This window comes from Urocitellus parryii, unplaced genomic scaffold (assembly GCF_045843805.1).
Source record: "Urocitellus parryii isolate mUroPar1 unplaced genomic scaffold, mUroPar1.hap1 Scaffold_48, whole genome shotgun sequence".
NCBI classification, from domain to species: domain Eukaryota; kingdom Metazoa; phylum Chordata; class Mammalia; order Rodentia; family Sciuridae; genus Urocitellus; species Urocitellus parryii.
In genome coordinates, this window is record NW_027554049.1 from 4,564,571 (window position 1) to 4,585,930 (window position 21,360).

Consider the following 21,360-nt stretch of genomic DNA (forward strand, 5'->3'; position numbering starts at 1 on the left):
AAAAAAAAATCTCACATACTTTTTCAGAATATACATCATGTAATTATAAAAAACAATACATTAAATAACAATAATCAACATGAAATTTTTGTGCAAGAGATGGCAACCTTTTAAGCATGAGTTAAATATGAGGTGTTTTCACTTTTTGCTGTCTTAAGCTTTCTACTAAGCATAAAATGTTTCCTTTGGTAATAATTTTTTAATGAAAGAACTAGAAAATAAATCCTGAATTCAAATATTTATTTGTCATAGCTATTTACAATTTTCACTCTGTATGTTTCATCTACAGATAGGAGCTATACTAAGGAAATAGATATCAATGATACTTCTCACAAAATCCTCCTCTCTAAAAGCCAGGAAGTAAAACTGTACATGAGTGTGTGACCTACATACCATTTTTCTTAATGATCAGACATGACACAACCGTTAGCACTGTTTTATGTTTTTGAGTGTGAGCACATCCAAATCAGTTGATGTGATTCTCCTTAACCTGATGACGGCTGCTGTAACCTGAGCTGCGGGTTGCTATTTCTTCCCAGAAATTTGTTTTTTTAATCTGTATTTTCTCCCAAATTTAACAGTTTCATACTTGTTGATAACAGTGTTCTCATACCTTCACATTCCAGTGTTTTTCCTTTAAACTTCTCAAAATTATTGTATTTCCATTTTTGCAATAAGCATTTTTTTCTAAAAGTATTTTACAGACATAAATGTTCACAAAACATTAAATAGTGACATATTAACTATCTTTTAAATTATGCATCCTATATTATTTCATCACCTGGTACTCTTTTCCCTCCTCTCCCTACTAAACAATATCATTTATTTAGAAATGTGTGATTATGTGATCTAAAATCATTGATTTTTCAACACAAGCCTAAAAGCTTGAATGTGAAATGTGAACAAACTAGAGAAAATCAATGTGAAATTCTCTTGGATTCATTCAACACAACTTCCAAAATGTGTAGCATGGCTGTACTTCAAATCAAATTGTTCTCATGGAAATATTAAATTCAATTTCTCTAGGTTGTCTAGGACCTTTCCTTAAAATACCATTAAATGCAAAAATTAGTTTTATTTCTTATCTTCTAAACACCTTACCATAAGAAAAAGCAAAGGGCTGGGGATGTGGCTCAAGTGGTAGCGAGCTCGCCTTCCATGTGTGCAGCCCGGGTTCAATCCTCAGCACCACATACCAACAAAGATGTTGTGTCTGCCGAGAATTAAAAAATAAATATTGAAAACAAATTCTCTCTCTCTCTCTCTCTCTCTCTCTCTCTCTCTCTCTGTAAAAAAAGCAAAATTTAGTTTACTATTTTAAGAGAGTCAGTTTTCAAATAAAAAAATTACTTCTATGCCACCAAAAAAAAAGATCTTTATTTTTTCTACCCTATTTTGAGCTATAAAATGAAGCAAAGTTAAGGGGAAAAATACAGGAAGTATACTGTTCCCTCTAATTGATACTAAATGCCCAAGATAAATATTCCCAAGGTGTGGTTTATAAAGAAAATATAATTTAATTCATAAAGTTTTAAATAGGTTTATAAATCACAGCATGAGATATGGTTTTAAAAACAGGTTGTATTAGATTGTTCTCAGATTCCTAGATGGAATGAGCATGCACCTGACTTAATATAAAAGTCTTACTTACTAATTAACACTTTCATAGTTTTTTTCATTTTCAGTTTTCAGGAGAAAAACTTTTTTGTTTTTGGATGCCTGCTACAATTTGTGATAACATCATAGCATGATGATTACATGGATTAGAGTCATAGTATTTTGGGGTCTAATCTTCACCCTTCTGCTAAACAAGTTACTTAAGATCTCTGTGTCTCAGTGATGAGTGTAAAATAGAGAAAATATTAGTATCATTCTCATAAAGTTTTTATTTAAAAAATATATTTAAGGCATTTAAAATGTATTATAGAGTTAGTAGCATAAACTCCCTAAAAGAAATCTCATATAATTAACACTTACAAAATACTTTTTAAAAGCTTTTGATGATGAAAGTTATTCATTATGTATTATTATAATTTTAAAAAATAAAATATTATATCAGAATGAGAAAAGAAGGAGAAAAGGAAGGGATGGAGGTAAGAAATAAGAGAAATAAAATTGGAAAGAGAAAAATTCAGAAAAGATATTTGTATCAATTGTCTTGGCTACAAATGAAAGAAGATGGAGTTAGACAATTACCTGTGAGAGCGAGTACATCTGTTGACAGATCCTCAAATTTATCCCTCATTGCAGGCCATGTGTGCCCTGGTAACCACCTCCTTTTCAATGCTGTGCACCCAGACTTAAGGCAATGAACATGATAAACGGAAGCTTGGCTTGTTTGTGTATGAAGAGAAGATCCAAATGAGCCTTTGTCTCTTATTAAAACCAGCAGATTTTGCCCCAGAGTATTAAAAGTTTTAATCCAACATTCTGTTTGCCTGCAGGCAAGGCATTCTGTTAGGTAAAATAAAAACACGGCATTTCAACTTCAGCTCCCAGAATGTGATAAATCAAGATTTTAGACAAAAATGACAAATGTTGTTCCTTTTCATAAAAGTAATTTTAAAGCCCAACTCTGTAATTGCCTCTAGATATCGTGTACACCTTCTAAGAAACTTCAGGACCTTTTCCTCATTGCTAACAAGTATCAAGAGCAAGCTCAGTTTTCTTTAGGAATATAGACCTGTCTGTCTCCAGTGAATGGAATGTATGAGCTTAATGATTTCTTATTTGCTAAACACCACACTGGAGGAAATTGAATTTGCTTACTCTCCATTAAAATTAATAGGATGCATCTCCAAATATTTTTCTTAAAATTCTTCCTTGAAAATTCAGAATCTCTAATGGTGGGTCAGTTGAGAAATTTAAGATACAGCATTCAGAAAGGATGACAGGCTTTCAAATGCCAACCCAATAACAGAAAAAAAAATATCTTTCCCTTTGGAATACACCATGTGTTCACCTATAATGAAGGACATCCCCAAAGTCTGGGAATTAATTAAATAAATAGAGGCCCCTGGCAAGCAACTGATGGAAGAAAATGGGGAAACATCCATCTCCCCATTTTTAAGACAACCCCATGTTCTCTCCCACTTTCTCTCATATCCCAGGACAGTCACATGTAACAACAAGCACCAGTCCTCAAATCTGGCTTCAGGAGGGATTGTGCTGACCTCTGGGCACATTGCTAAGGGTCATATGTGCAATTTAATAAAGAGATTGGTGTAGAGTGTGGGTCTGTACAGCAAAGACAGCATCAGCCCCAGAAAACAGGATCTTTTCCACTTTACCACCTGGACCCCAGAGAAGCCACAGGCAGGACATGTCTGTCCTGTATAATAATGTGGTGGGACTAGTGATGAACCAGGAAAATTTCCAATTTTGTACATCATGTCCTCTCGAAATTTACCCCTGCTTTGCCAATTCTAATCGGATATCTGCATTCCTAACCCATTGGTAAGTTTGGGGAAAGGGCTAATAAAAACTGATGGGAAAAGATTTTTTTTCTTTTAAGTCTTCTTCCAGGCATGTTATATTTTTTTTATTTTATTCCAAGAAATGTATAGGAATTATAAAAAAATAACAATAACCACAAAAACATGAAGAAAATACAGAAAATTAAAAAAAACCTAAAACTAAATTAAACTTTAGTTTTATCACTTGAAATAACCAGCTATTTCCTCTTTTCCTTCCTCCTTCTTTATCCTTCCCTTTCTTCTTCCCTCCCCGGCCCCCTGTAATTTATCTGTTTCCCAGAGTTGCAGTTGGGAAACATTTGGGGGACTAAGCAAATTACCATGAATAAAGTATAGGACAGTGCATACTACATAGGAAGCTCTCCCTAAGGGTGGCTTATTATATATGAGCACTTCATGCAACCAAATCATACCATGTGTGAAATCCTGTTGCATAATTCCCTCAGGGGGAAAATAAAACATTTCATCATTAATTTCCAACGTCCATTAATTTCCAGTATGTTTTTACAACATGGTAAACTGTGTGGATGGTGCTCCGTCTCTTTCACACACACACCATTATACTAATTTAATTCCTTGCTTTGGTATATTTTTTTGATCTCAGCTTTTCAGTATGTATGACCTTCTAATTACTCTCTAATCAGAAATCATTAGTGATCAAATTAATCCACGTTTCTTTACCTCATACCAGCCCTCCTTTCCTACTATATGATAGAGCTTATGTGTACAGATGCTACCGGGGTCAGTAATAAACACAAATGGTGGGGCCTCAGAGGTGGACCCGTGCCAGAACTTGGGGTGGGAGGGAGTGCCTGGGAAATCACAACACGTTTATTACATGGAACCATATTGCATAGGTCCTCCCTGGGGCTGGCATGCAACCTTAGCCAAATCACTTAAAATCTCAATTTCTTAATATCTTTAATAAAGGGAATACATATAAAAATTAATAGCATTATTATAAGGATTAAATAAAATACTAGGCAAGCAAACACATTATAAACCCAGTGGGGTGCAGCAGATATGAAGTCCTGCTATGCTGAACTAGCAAAGTATTGCTGAATGCTTTAAAATGTTAGAATGTGGGGGTTCACTTTTATGTTAAATTTTTCTTTCCTTTTTATTTAAAATGCTTTTATCTAAATGAAGGGTGTCAGCCACTTACATAAGTATCTGTTTAAAATGTATAAAGAGATTCTGTGAGGAGTTACACTAATAATCCTACTCTAAAAATTAGGCAAATGACATAATCAGGCACTCATAGAAAATGAGTTTCATATGGCTGATAAACATTAGAAGGCTTTCTACATCATTCAGAAAAATAATAAAGCAAAATTAAACTTACATGGATCTCACTTTTCATTGACTAGATTAACATAAGGGTTTTGTTTTATTGGTAATATATTGCATTGTCTAGACTATGTGGAAAGGAATTTTCACACATTGATGATAGATATATTAATAGGCACATGTTTTTGGAGAAACTACAATTATCAAACTTTTAATATGATTTTTGAGCCAATATTTCAAGTTCTGGATTTTATCACAGTACAAGTACAAAGAGAATATGGTCTATACAGAAAACATACTAAAAACAGGCTCATGACCCCTCAATAGATGATTTGTTAAATAAAACATGTGGGGGTGGGGTTGGTTGTATCTCAGTTGGTAGATTGTTTGCCTAGCATGTGTGAGGCACTAGGTTCAATCCTCATTACCACATAAAAATAAAGAAATAAAATAAAGGTTTTATGTCTATCTACAACTAAAATTATATTTTTTTAAAATAGGGTGGTCTTACTTGGAGAACCTTGTAGGCATAACAAAGAAACATTGCACATCAGTGTAATGAAAAAACACCAATGCACATTCTCCAGAATTGATAAAATGACTCATAATACCAAAGTAATGTGAAACAACTGGAACTCTTAAATATTATTGTTGAGGGTATATTTCATGCTATAATTTTGGAAAACTACTTGGCAATATCAACATACCAACTCACTCCCAAGTGTATGCTCAAGGGAAATTAGTGTCTCTGTACAATAAAAATTGTGTACAAAGATGTTTCTTACCACTATATTCAAAATTTTTCAAACTTGAAGCAGCCTAAGCAACCATAAATGAACTAAATGAACAAGTTTCACTATGTTCTTACAATGGAACCAGCCACAGACATAAAACCCGGACCCATACAATAAGCTGAGAAACTTTCACAGATGTAGTGAGTAAATGAAGCCAGGTACAACCAGGTATGTAGTGATGATTTGATTGGCATGAGGTTCAAAAGGGGGCAATTGATTTAGTGGGTTGGTCTGGACAATGATTATTTAAATATGACCTCAAAGACACAGGCAACAAAAGCAAAAATAGGCAGACAGGGCAACCTCAAACTAAAGAGCTTCTGTACAACAAAGGAAATAACCAACAGAGTAAAGAGATGACCTAAGATATGGGAGAAAACATTTGCAAACCTACATCTGATAAAAGATTAGTAAGTAAAATATAGAAGGATTTCAAACAACTCAACAGAAAGAACGCATAACCCAATTAAAAATTTGCCAGGGAGCTGAAGGGATGTTTCTCAAAAGACGTATGAAGCACCAACACGTATAGGAAGGTAAAAAATACAAAAATATAAATGTTCAACATGATTAGGGAAATGAAAATTAAGTCAATGAGATATCACCTCACCTCCACTAGAATGGCTATTATAAAAATGATCACATATAACAGGTGCTTGAAGGAACATGGATAACAGGAAACTCTCCTACACTATTGGTGGGAATGTCAGTTAGTACGGCCATTGTAGAAAACAATGCAAATGTTTAAAAAGATCTACTGTATTTAAAATTTGTTTAAAAAGATCTACTGTATCAACCAGACCCAGCAATATCTCTACTGGGATATATCCAAAGAATATGGAGTAAGTGGGCTAAAGAGACATCTTCACTGTCATGTTCACTGTGGCATTAGTCATCAGAACCAGAAAACAGAAGGAACTTCACTGTCCATGGATCAATGACTAGACAAAGAAACTATGAAGACAGACAATCTAACACTATCCAGTCATACAGTGAAGGGAATCTTATCATTTGTGACAACACGGATAGACCAGAAGGACTTTAAATGAAACTGAATGAGCCAGGCACAGAAAGAAAAATACTGCATGATCTCATGTATGTATGTGAAATACAAGACATCTGAACTCACAGAAGCAGAGTAGAATTGTGGTTTTCAGAGCTGGAGGTTGGGGTAACAGAGAGATGTTGGTCAGAGAATATAAAATGGGTCAAGCAGGAGTAATAAGCTCAAGCAATCTGCTGTACAAGATGGTAGCTGTAGTTAACACTCCAGCATGGTGAAGGAAAAACCCAGTGACAGAAGGACATGGTGAGTCACTACAAATCAGATGGAAGGGTAAAATCCACCTTTGGAGGGCTCGGCAAGCATATTAAATGCTCCAACCACTGAAATAAAGCATCGAGAGCAGAATCCAGGCTGTGATGTGAAGGGCAGGGGTGTTGGCGTGTACACTCCTGGCTGTGATGGGTTTTGTCTCTGCCTAAGAATCTAGTAGTTCTAAGGTGGTTGGTGGGATAGTGGCATTCTTAGACTTGGGAGCCATGGGTTTCCATTTTCCCTTTCATTTCTATGGCCACACATGCATCTCCATACCAGCAAATAGACACTGTAAACAGAAATGAAAACAAGATTTGAATCCTGGATATTTAGTGCAATATTGAGAGACAAAATAAACTGTCATTTTAGAGAGTACCAGAAGCCAGAAGCTGCTGGAGGTGATAGAGAGTTAGATCCCTGGAATAAGATTTTTGAGAACAAATGTATTTCTTTCTTCTGATGATTTGACAAAAAAAAAAGACAAAAAAATACTCAATACCTGGGTTTTTAGTATTCTACATTTATCTCAAGCATCTAGTATTTATTAAAACAAAAATTATTTCATCATTAAATCTCTACTATTGACTGTTTTGGAGATATTCATTTTGTCTAATGTTGTCTAATATTGAATATTATTACTATAACAAAATAGTACCAAAGAGAGTAGAGATAGAGAAGATCACTGAACCCATGGGCCCAGATGGGTTAAAACCCATGAACAGGTGAAGGTATGCACACACATTCTTCCCACAGGAGGTTTACTATGGTAAATACCTTAAAGACATATAGCATTTCCTTTTACTCTGACCATGAAAATATTCTATATGATTAGTTACAGGGTATCAGAAGATAATTAAAAGTAGGTTAAAGGGAAATATTTAATCTTAAGCCCCCCCCCACCAAAAAAATGTAACGTAAAACAGTTAAGGATCCTTTATGACCATTAAAATCCAGTTGCCATGATATACTTTTCTACTGAAAGCAAAACAGTAAAATAATAAGAAATACCAGAGTATTTGGGGAAAAAAATCATCACTTGACTTTGGATTATGTATCGGAACTATTTTTCTTTAACATACTTCTAGCATTTGCAAATTTTTTTATAGTTTGATTTCTAATTCTTAATGACAAATAGTTAATAACAACTTTTATTTGTAAAAAGATAGAGCCAACTTTATTCATGCAAAACTCTTTTCAGAGATATTTTGCCTTTGTTTTGCGGACATAGTTGTTAATATGATTTCACATGCAGTTATCTAATGATTTTTTTTATATCAAACCTTCTAAAATAGATAGGATATGAATATGAATAGTTGTTGGACTAAACTATATAGAGTTTTGGAAAAAATGTACAAATTCCTGGTAAGAGGGAGAGTATTCAAATAATAAACCCATGGTTTCAAGAGTGTATGTATCTGAAAAAACAGGCACAGATGGCAAAGAGTACTATGCTTTTATAAGAAACACCTAGGTCAACACTGAATCCTAGATGAGCAAAATCATAGAAATTTTAAAAGTCAGTAATGATGAAAAAATATTATTTGGATTCAAATAAATTCTCTGAAAGATAAATCTTCCAGAAAAATTATGAAGCATGAAAGAAATTCAGTTTATAATAAAAGGTAAAAGTAGAAAAAAAATCAAAGCAATCTCTATCCCTCAGACTGCAATTCCTGAGGACCCTGGCAGCTACCCTTCATTTCTCTCTCATACTTGCAGTACCACAAGTTTTTTGAGAAATAAGGAAGAACAGAATCCAGGTAAAAATTTCAGAAAAGGCTTTTCCTATTGGGCATAGTGAATACATGATTTCCAAAATTGAACTCTAACTAAATAAACTCTTGTCTTCCCAAGCGTTTTTCAGCAAATATTTTATTGCAAGGACTAGAATCCACTCAAATAAAGATAAGTATAGTATGGAGATGTGTTTGAAAACTACAAGAGAACTGACACAGAGAAACAAAGTATGCACTTAAAATTCTGAACATGAACTGGAGCCAACTGCATCCCAATCTCTGTTGAATTTGAACAAAGGAATTCTACCCATTTTAGCCTCAGATTTAAAGCAATTCTCAGATTTTATTACTTGGAAACAAAACTGTACTTTCTGGGTTTCAAAAGTATTTCCTGAGAGACCAGGGGTCTACCTGGTCCAGCTGGCTGTGGGCTTGACTGCGATTTAGAAGTGGGAAGCAGAGGAAATTTTCTGAAAGGGAGGCAGGCACTAGTGAATAATTGAAAGTTTTCACTTAAAATTAGATCCAGGCACCAGAGCTGGGTGGGTAAGGATTTCTAACAGAACATCATCTGAAACATCAGGAATTCCCTCCCAGAATGCAGAAGATAATGTTGCTTTGATGGCAAGTGCTACTGAGGTTGAAGATATTGAGGGGAACTGAGATGATTTGATAAAAAATACTAACACATAGAAAACTCAATAGCTATTCAGCAGGGAGCACAGAGATCTCCTTAGAACAAAGGCATAGAGAATCTGTTGGTACCTGTTTCAGAGGGGAAGACAGGCACCTCATTCTACCATAGCTGTCTACTTCTCAGAACTCAGCATATTTCACATATTCTCATTTAACTAACCCATGTCTCTATATACTAGCAAAAAAAATACAGGAAAACAATCTGCCACCCTTACTTTTTTTCAAAATACCCTCAGCTTTTCCAGCATCACTGAGAGCTCTGGCTGCCTCAGAGAACCTAGCTAAGGACTCAAAATTCAGGAACTGGAGCACATTGCCGTGGCATTTGACCTTGTTCTCCTCGCCTGGAGATTGCTTAAAGGAATTCCCCAACCATTTGTCTTACATGCACAGTAATGTTGTTAGAACGGTATTCATAGACTTTGAAGATGATAACTAAATCTAGGTTCCATATGCCAAATATAGCCTGGCACCAGCTGGTTATAAATCTGTTCTCATCTCTCTGAGGAAAATCTTTTTAAAATTCATGACTTAAAAGAATTCCTTGTACAGTGTGCATGTATGTGTATTCATATACAGTTTCAGAGGGGGGGAAAACAGTATTTATCTCCTTCCTCTAAATTACATTCTTTTAAAAACAAATTTTAAGAAAAGTATAAAGATTTACATGCTACACTTGATATCACTAACTTCCATTCTTGAGCTGTCATCGTATTGTTTAAACTCAGATGAAGCTCCAGGAAGAGTTGGACAGGTGGATTATAGAATAAAGTACACTGTGCCTTTTTCTGGAATTGTCCCTCTGCTCTGGTCTAAGCTTGTTTGAGCAATCTTCTTCTAGTTGACCTTCCTTCTAGGAGATTGATTGGGTTATGGACAAAATGTGAAGAAAACATTACACCGAAATAAAATCTCTGTTAAATATTCAGACATAATCAAGGCTGCTTTGAAAACCAACCCAGAAGGGAGGAGACATCATTCTGTTTCTCCTTTCAAGACCTTTGAGACTCTGAGACTCCCTCCTATTTTTCTTCTTCTTTTTTCTTTTTAATCAGAAAGAAAAGGACTACAGAGCATCAGTGATGTGCCCTTAGGATGATGGCACACCCAGTCGCAGCAGCAATTGCATCTGCCTGGAGTGACCGAACACTTACTAGTGGAAAAGAGATCCCAGAGAGTGCAGCTGTCCTGGAAATCAGAGGCAGAGCTTGAAAGAACAGAAACCAAATTCCCCAACATGCGGTTACAGATTTTTGTGAGACAAATATATTTAATGAAAAAAGAAAAGAGAAAATTGCAATGTCCAGGGGTCTTGAATTAATAGGTGGAAGCATAAGTGACAAAACTTTTGGAAAAATAAATTAATCTTCAAAATTCATGAAAAAGCCAAACCTACCTATTAAAATAAGACATAATAAGTAGAGCATAATAATTTATGAATAATTGAAAGTTTTCACTGAAAATTAGATCCAGTTAAGAGTTATTTTACATAGAAGGATCATCTATATCAATTTATATCATATTTTTAAATGTCTTACAAATAAAATTCTTAGTTTAGGTCTCTATGGAAGTCTAATAGAAATAAATACTCATATTTGTAGACTTTTTTTAAAAAAATGCCAATTCTTAAATATAAAAAGGCTTATGCTTTCTGATCTTAACTATACCCTAACCTAGAACAAGTTTTTTCATATATACAGGATTAAATTGCCTTGTTTTGAAATTAGTAGGATATATTTTCTTTTGTCCTAGACACTATCCCACAATATGTAATTCTTAATTATCATTTTTTATGTGTTATTAGAGCATTATAGTTATTTACACAGTAATAAGATTCATTTGGAAATCATCATACAAGCATAGAATTTATTTTCTACACTAGTCCCTAGTACTTTGCTCTTCCTCCCAAACCCTATTCTCCTTATCTACTCTGTCTTCATTCTATTTATATATAGTTTTATATTATAATTAGTACTTTATAGTAATTCCATTTATATATAGTTCTATATTATAATTAGTGCTTTATAGATACATATAAAGGTAAAATTCACTATTGTATGTTCATAAATGTTGATAGCATAATTTGTTCAATTTAATTCCACCATTCTTCTCTTTTCTTATCCCTCCTCATTTCCCCTCAATCCTCTTTTTCTGCTCCACGGATCTCAAGTCCATTTCTATAGGTTTACCTCTCCCCCCTTTCTCCCTTATTTTTCTCTGGCTTCCACATATGAAAGAACAACATTTAATCCTTGACTTTCTGAGTTTAGTTTTTTTCACTTAGCATGATGTTCTCCATTTCCATCCATTTACCAACAAATGCCATAATTTCACTATTTTTTTTATGGCTGAGTAAAAGGTCATTGTGTACATACACCATATTTTCCTTATTCATTTATCAGTTTATGGACATCTGGGCCAGTTCTGTTACTTGGCTACTGTGAGTTGTGCTGATGTTTCACTATAATATTCTGATTTTGCTTATTATGAATAAATACTGATAAGGAGGATAGTTGGGTATAGTTGGGTAATTTTTGAGGCATATTCATACTGCTTTCCAGAATGTTTATATTAAATTAAAGTCCCACCAGCAATGTAAAAGTTTACTTTTCACCTACTTCCTTTCTAGCATTTATTTATTGTTCATATTCTTGATGATTGACATTGTGTGTGAAGTGCAATGAAATCCCAATATAGTTTTAATTTGAATTTCCCTGATTACTTGGGATGTTTTAAATTCTTTTAATATATTTTTTGACCATGTATATTTCTTATTTGGAGAAGTGTCTGTTTCTTTTGCCCATTTATTAAGTGTATTACTTGGTTTTTTGGCATGTGTATGTGATTATATCTATAGTTTTTATATATGAGGAGCTGCTGGCAAAGATCTTCTCCCATTCTGTAGACTCTCTCTTCATGCTTTTATTTACTTTGCTATGCAGAAGATTTCTAATTTGATGCAATCAAAAGACTTCTAGAGCTAATAAACAAATTTAGCACAGTAACTGAATACAAGATCAACATACATCAATCATTTCATTTCCTATACTGCAGTAATGAATCACTGAGAAATAAATCAGAAAAACTATCTCATTCACAATAGCCTAAAAAATAAGATTAAATACCTGGGAATAAATATACATAAGAGGTAAAAGACCAGTATAATGATAATTATAGAACACTACAAGAAAGAAATTGACAAAATCTTGAGAAGATGGAAAGACCTCCTCCCATGTTCTTGGATAATAGAATTAATATTGTCAAAATGGTCAAACTATCAAAAGTATTATGCAGATTCAATGAAACACATATGAAAATATCAATGACATTCTTCAAAGAACTGGAAAAAAACAGTTTTAAAATTAATTCAAAGAAGAGACCCAGAATAGTCAAAGCAATCCTAAGCAAGAAGAGTAATGCAGGGGGTTCACGATATGAGACGTCAAATTATACTACAGAACGTTAGTAACAAACAAATCATGGTAATTGCAGTGAAAAAGACATGAAAGACTAATTGAATACAATGGAAGATACAGAGACAAATCCACATAGATGAAGCTATCATATACTCAACAAAGGAGCCAAAAAACATACATTAGAGAAAAGATGCCCTTTAAACCAAGTGGAGCTTGGAAAGCTGGATATTCATATACAGAAAAATGAAACTTGATACCTATATTTCACCCTGCATTAAAAACCTAGGAATTAGACCAGAAACAGTACGATTGCTAGAAGAAAATAGTGTCTACACTCCAACATATTGGTGCCAGGCATAGACATTCATAAGACTCTTAAAGGACAAGAAATAAAACCAAGAATCAATAAATGGGATGGCATTGAATTGAAAGAGTTTTTTTATATTTCATCAGCATGGGACTGCATAAGTCAGTCAGTAAATTGGGTAAAATGACACTAATGAAAACAGTGAAACTTTCAGTAAAATTAAACACTTAAAAGTTTAGAGATGATTTTTTGAACAATAGATGAATTATCAAATTTATAAATACTTTTTAGATTAATAAAATTGGATAATTTATTTCAAATATGATTCTAATCACTTAATTTACTTTAAAACCTCAGCTAAAAATTAGATTTAGTCATGCTATATTTGTACTAATTGTAAAATGAATTTTAACCTATGATTATAGGAGCATAACCACTCCCACATCCCAAGTAAATCCCATAGTGATTTTGAACATGCAGAATCATAACCTTCCTTTTAAAAGATAAAGTCCATGAAAATTTTATAAAGCAAATAAAAATGGATATGTTCTGAAGATGCTAGAAGTATACATTTGTCTAAGCAAAGTCTTGCTCTGTTTCTTCTCTATGCTAAGGAGTGCTGGTTAACTCACATTTATTCTAAAAAAGTTTAAGTACAAACAGTTTTCTTTTTTCCAAAGGTGGCTTATTGATCATGATAACTACATTTTGAAAGGCTGTATCTTATCAGAAACATTCCATGTATAATTTTAAGTCTACAAGGTCATTGTCTGATATTCTTACTACATAGGAGAGTATAATTCAGAGATTCAGAATAAAACTAAAAACATACTAATAATAAAGAAAACAGAACAGTTGTGAAACATGTTTTGCTGGCTATATAAGGTATTTCAAAGTCAACACACCCTGAGAACTCTTCCCAAAATGTTCCTTCTGAAAAGAATAAGAGAAACGTTTATTTGTTCCCAAGGAGTTACTTAAGTTTAAGAACTAATATTTACTTATAAGTAATCTCAGACAAACTTTTAATCTGTGTATTGTTTTTCTTCTTTTCCAGCTCATTTCCCTATAGTTGTGAAAATAATGTAACACTAACACATTTCATACATGTTCATTGCTATAGACATGCTAATTTGTTAATGTAAAGCTTATTGGATGAAACCCAAATAAGCCAAAAAAGGATGTCTACAAAGCAAGGAAGAATGGATACAGAGACTGTAAATGTCAACCTCTGGTTTGGGGACTTTCCATTCGTCATCCATTTTCCTTTTCACTCTAGTGTTTTTGATGCCTAATTTATTTTATACTAAATGTTATGCTAGTTTTCTGAGCCTCAATAATTAAAATAACTTGTCCTAAAAAATGTAATTTTTCCATTATAGTCTTAAAAGATGGAAAGGCATTCATGGTTTTTCTTAGAATGTACTTAATAGCAAATATACCATAAATAATCATGTTTTGAATCTGGGGTTATAAGGAGCCATGATACATTATAGTTAAACCATAGGTTTTGAAATAAGTAGAAACAATAGAAACTCTAGCTGTGCTACCTAATGACAGCATGGCTTTCAATAAATTACTTAATCTGCATTTTTATGGGTACATTATATGTGATAAGTCCTGTAAACATTAAATAGATAGAATATATATCAGTACAGAGTTTGGTTATTGTGTGGAAAGGACTAAATAAGTGTTTTTGCCATCATAATTTTTATTTTAAGTTTCTATATAATTAAAATAATATTGAAATATCAATAAGCAATATCCTTGGTGTCTGAGGAAAAAAAAGTCACCTACCATCCTTTATCTCCATTCTTTTTCAAAGATATTTCAAAATTTCTCTAAAAGACAGAGAAAGTTTCAAAGGTTATACATTACTAAAAGCATTTTTTTATAACATCTATTTCTTTTTTGGACTAAACTTCATAGTAAATCTTAACTTTCAACTCAGAGCTAAATGGTGTTGGAAAATGCTCACAAAAATTCTAATACAGTAAATGAGCCAGTAGCATAAGACTGATTAATGTAAATGGTGATTGTTTTTGCTAAATTCTTGTATTTGTACTTTAGTACCTAAATTCATTTACTTTTATGAGGAAAATGTCTTAAAACAGCAACTCTTACTTGTGTAAGGCAAATAACATTTAATTTCTTAGAAATTTGTGACTTTACTAAGCAGTGCTTCCTAATCTTGAATATGTTTTGAGGATTGAGAATGACCTCACTCACATGTCCAGCTGTAAACAGACTGCATGCCCTTCAGGGCTCTAGGTGGGATGACTCAGGTCTGTATATTTGTATCTCTATATATCTATATACTCAGATCAGTATATCTATAGTATTAATGTGATTTTTATGATTATATATGTAGTCTTCTAAGCTCTAATAAACTAAAATACTTTTTTCCTTATAAGAACAATGCCAGAATTCCAAGTAGCAGAAAGAAAGTAAGTACCAATGCACAAGTGCTTTTCAAGACTGTTTATGTCACAATTACTAAAGTCTCATTGAATGAAGCACCACAAATTGTCCAGATGCAAGGAGTTGAGAAATAGGCTTTTTTGTTGAAGTGATGAATGGCAAAGTGATATTAAAGAGTTGTGCATTCAAGGATGGGAGGATGGTGGTCATTTTTGTTCTGTAGTATGCTGCTTGAGCTTGCTCAAGTTATTTAACAAAATTATGCTTCACAAATTATCTGTTATGAGGTTTGTATTTAAGGACAAATACAGACTTATGCATACCTGAACACAGACTGAAAGGCATATCACAAATAATGGCAAGGTAATTAGAATCTAAGAACAGAAAAAAATGAAGTGTATACTGATGGAAGATAGAATTTGGAAAAACATTAAACGTGATCATTTGATCTCCATTATATCACTGCATCTGTTCCTCAGGCCCACATATGTTGACTCCTTCCTTCACATATTTTTACAGGAATAAATTTGAATAGAAAACTCTTGGTATACTATGGTATTGTGATAAATATTATAGAAATCAGATAATTCCTAATGTGATATACTTCTCCCATGAAAATCTATAATGCACAAAGACTTTCTTTCAGATGGCTTTTTAGATTATAGCCTTGGTAATGAAAAGAGGAAAAAAAAAGCATGGCCCATAGACTCAAGGAGCTAAGAGTCATAGGAAAAACAGTTAAGAAATCAAGTAATAGTAATAAAGCCAGGCATGTGTATTCATCTCAATTAAGATTATTTGGTCAACAGGAATGCAGTGCATGTTTGTAGAATTAATGGATGTGGTGTAGATGGAGGGGTATCACTAAGAGAAAATTCATAGACTCTGTATAGCTACTGCAGTGAGAGCACATATAGAGGGTCCCCCATCTGGAGAAGTACCGTTTCTACCAACTATTTCAATAGAAAGGAGCTATGCTTCTAACAAGAGTGCTTTTTGTATCTCAAGGAAGTTATAAAATAAAATAATTACAAAGGAAAAATTATAATGGTAAACACTGACCTGAAATTAAGTGGACTTAATGAAATTTAAGAAAATATGTAAGAATGGACATATTATCAAACTTAGAATCACAAAAAAAAAACAAGAAATGGAATTACTTGAAAAAAAGATACAGAAGATAGAAAAAGGAGCATAACCAAAGGGAATGATAATCAAGAGCTAAATAATATTTCAATATTTTTGAATGTAAAGTATTAATGTGAATAAGCTATGTTGAGAGCCATAGCTAAGTAAGAATGACACATGGCAATTTCCTTGTCAGCCTACCCCATGTTGCTTAGAGGGAGGACTCTCCATTGTGGAAATGGGCTTGCCTTGCACCCAGGTCATTTTCAGTGACATTGCATAAAAGTTGACCTTGCTCAAGGACCAGGGCAGATCGGGATCAGGGTTTAGGGTGCTCCTTGGGTTTAGGGCGGTTCCAGGTTTAAGGTGGACCCTGCTGGGAATAGGGCGTATCCTGCTTCCTCAGGCGCCCAGCCTCTCCTTGAGTTCTCAATGAGTTCTCGCGGGATTCAGAGAGTATTTTGGGATGCAGAGCCCAGTGGAAGTGTGGATTCTCCCAGAACGTGCGTATAGAGTGCTGGTGGATTTTCCCCAGAACATGCGTGTAGAGTGCCGGTGACAGTTCGAGAATAAAGAATTGCTGTTTGACTCTACAAGGCTGTGAGTGGCTCGTGTTTTTGTGCCCAGCCAGACTGCCGCAAAGCTATAATATAGTCAGTTACATTTCATAATTTCTTCATGATATAGTTAAAATGTTTTGTTCACCTGAATTCATTTTTTGTGTTAAATTATATGAATTAACTTTGAAGAAAAGACATTAAGCAGAAGAAGGAATAATATTACAAGTTTGGAAGGAGAAATGTCCCCATCTACCATCTTTACATAATTCTTTGTTTTCTCCCAGTGCTAAGGACAGAACTCAGGGCCTCACACAGGCTAGATACACATTCTACTACTAAGCTAATCCCCAGCCCCAGAGAATTTAATTTCAATGTGAGCAATAAATTAAGATACCAGGTTGTTTGTCATATACCTTTCTTGGTAGTTTCCTGATTTGACGCAATGGAGAGATATTTTTGTTTGGTTTAAATAGACTGCATTATACTGAAAAGGGCATGCAGTGTGGTCAAAGGGGATTGAAAATATATGCAAATTTTTCTAAGCAAATGTTATTCCTTATAGTTGGTGATATATTTGACAACTTTGAAGAGTTTGAGAGCTAATGCTTTTTGTTTTCCTCACAAAATATTGTATAAAATTGCAATTCTCAGTGATCCACAATTTGGTTCTTTGATATATTTGCTCTGTAACTTAGAAAAATACCCTGATATTTGTATTCTGTTTACTGCTGTAGAACTACTGACAAAATTGTTTCCTATGGAATAATTCTGTTTTATTGGTATATTAAACATCTGATGCAGGCCAATGTGGAGAATTTAGTCTGCCACTTTAAATCAGTAGTGATCTACAGAAGTCTGCGAGGTCAAGCACTGCTCAAGCTACCTTCAAAACAAATCAAAATGCCACATTAAGTGCTTGCAAGGTATATTAACCAAAGAAAATCTTACAGAGAAAGGAAAAATTTATTAAAGCAGCCTAAGCTCTACAGACAGATATTCAAAAATATTACACTAGAACCTAGAGGTAATGCAGCAAGAGATGGAATAATAAATGATACTAGGTGGCATTAAATTTCACATTTTTAGAAGACTTTTATTTTTGTAAAGAAAGATGAAAAAATATCCACTTCCTTAACTAGAGAAATTTGAGAATAGATGTGTCTTTTGTTCCTCAGTTAACCATCATAAACACCTCTAGCATTTTATCCTTTCATATTTTTTAAATGTGTGTTTGAAAAAAAAAGAGAGGGTGAGTGTGTGTGTGTGTGCATGTGTAGTACAAAATAAGACTGGATTAATTGATAATTCATCAAAATACTCCTTAGACTTAATGTAATTTGCTGTGTCAGTTATGTATTTAAAGTTATTCATTTATTCATGTATTTCAGCCTGCTGTGAGCCAAGTTCTGTGCTATAAACTTGGGATACAGCCAGATAGAGCTTTTGTCTCTGTCCAGATGAAACATAGTAACAGCTTATACTCTTCTTATGAGGACTTTGAGAGTATACGTGGATGTGAGGAAGCAAGAGTATCTGTTTTGGTGGCAACACAAAGATGGATCCTTAGCAAGAGGATAAAATTAAAACAGCTGTGGTAGTTATAGGAGCTCCTGTGGTCCAATCTTCTTGGTTATGTACTAGAAATTTGTATCCTCTTTTCTCTACTAATGTTCTACCTCCACTACCTCCACTTAGCTCCGTTTCTATTCTCACTAATTCTCCAATTTTTCTTCTGATACCAGAGTTCCATCTCTATGTCATATTTTCACATCTATAAAAGATAAGTTTGGGTTAGTTATATTCTATCTGTATCAATCAAGATTCTTTTTAATGATGAACTTTATCTACTGTAATAAATTTAGTTTTAAAAATTATTAGGTTACTCACAGGTTATTCACGAGAGAGCAGAGAATTGGGTGTATTTTGATGGACAAACAATACTCATTTTTTTTTCTAAAAAAGAACTACTTAGCATAAGATACCAGTGCCTTATGGATCACTGCACCATCTGGATGATTGAGGATGCTCTTACACAGCCACCTTCATAAGCAAATCTCGATAGAACGGAGTGTCTGCCACACATTCTTGATAATGGAATTCCCTAAGCATAGAAAGATTTTTCAAATAGAATCAGAAGATAAAAATCTACTATAGCATCCACTACAATTTTACATATTGCAGACTCATACTGGGGAGACTTTTGGTGTCAGATGTCCCTGGATTCCATAAAATCTATGTTTTTTTTTTTTTTTTGTTAGTTAGGTACTGTTGTTTGGAAGAATTATCAATGATAAAAGTAACAGATTCAAAGGAGTCAAGTAAACTTATACATACATTTATCTATGATTATTTTGTAAGAAAAAAATATGCTCTGGATGGTAGAGCATTTGGATTTATACAAAATAAAATGAGCTTAATAATTTCTAGCATTACAATTTGATGTGCCACAATAAGTATAATGTTTATTTTAAACTATACCCTATTATATTCCAAAAGGATTTGTATCTAGTAATAAAATATTCATATGATAAAATGATAGCAAATTGTGAAAATAAGATAAGCCCCAAGGTGAGATTAATGTAGAAAACAATTATATTGATATCTTGTATATATGCTATGCATATCACCAAAATTCTAAAAAGCAGATTATGAGCTTTTGAGAAGACAGTGCAAACAATAAAACTGGCAAAATACATTCCCTGTAATTTTCATTAGATGATGATGATGATGATGATGATAATAATAATATCACTCATTTAAAGTGCCATGGTTACTTTTTAAATCCCAGAGAAATAGTTCAGTAATTGCTCATAAAAGAATTAGTACAGAATAAACAATAGTAAGAACAAATATATGTGTAATTCATGAGTTTCCTACAGGCAATTCTTACAGTATCTTTTTTAGTAAGTTGAAAGGATGTACCAAAGAAAAATTTCATTAAAAAAATAAAATCTACCAGACATTTATCATAATCTCCAGAGGATGTGTTGTTTTGGGAAAATATATATTCAATAATTAGATTATTGTAAAAAAAATCTACTAAGTAAATATCGACATATCTTAACTGGTGCAAATTAAAGAATGAATTAGTGCTGTGGCATCCAAGAAGCACTGCTACAGAGGAAGAGACAAACTGCCTCCCATCCAGGTCAGTCTGTAAATCTGAATCCTCACAAACATTTGTAAGTTGTCAATCACAAGTGAATTCTGGATTACATATTTGTACTTGGAGTATAAACTTTTGATGTGGCTAAACACTTTAAACATTCAACTGAGCTTAATACAGGTTTGCAAGTGTAAGTAAAATAGGGCTTCTGAAAGTGATTTTGTATTTAATACCTCATAACAAAAGAAACTATTTTACCTTATCTAACTCAAAGTTAAGAGTGAATGTCTCTTATCTCAGTTTTAGCTGAAGGATGAACATAGTGTTTCATTATATTTATCATAAAGATGTTTCAAACAGATAACTGAGAAGAAGCTAATTGACTCTTATGTCAACCATGTGGAATGTATAAAATGATCAAGAAAGTGAAGAATCTAGAGGGAAAATTGCTCATAACTGTCCAAGGAAGAGGGAAAGTGGCCCATGTTTATCTTAGCCTCCAGATTAGAACTTAAATCCACTGGAGGAGTTAGGTGAAAGGGTGGATTTGTTTCTCCAATGTGAAAAATTAAAAAAAATATATAATCTAGGTGAGTCAGAGGCAGGCAAACATACGGAAAAATATTTGGGAGATAAATGATATACTAGCACTTCTTGTAAGCTGTATGTGTCCAAAAGTGTGGATCATTCATTTGTAGGGGCACCTTGGTCTTTGACTTGGGCCACCAATGGTCAAATCAGGCTAAAGAGTGAAGCACTGGTACCTCTGGATTTCTGCATTCAGTAAAGGGAGTTGAAAAACAGTAAGGGGAGCAAGGCATACAATATCATCAAGAGTATTTCTGGTGAAAATCCCTGGCAGCAGAATTCAACCATTCTTAAGATACAAAAAAATCAAGAATAGGAGCAATCCCAAAACTAGTTATTAAGAGAATGGTTTCATGCTGTGGGTGCATTGAGTTCTGACTATGGAAGGTCTGTAAAAGGAAAGGGAAGAGAAGTTGTAACTGAATTTTTTTCAATTAAGTATTTATTAGATGGGTCTGTATATTTCTAATTTTCAAGTTGGATAGTTTTTTGTGACTTAAAGAATTATCAGTTTTTCAAAGTCA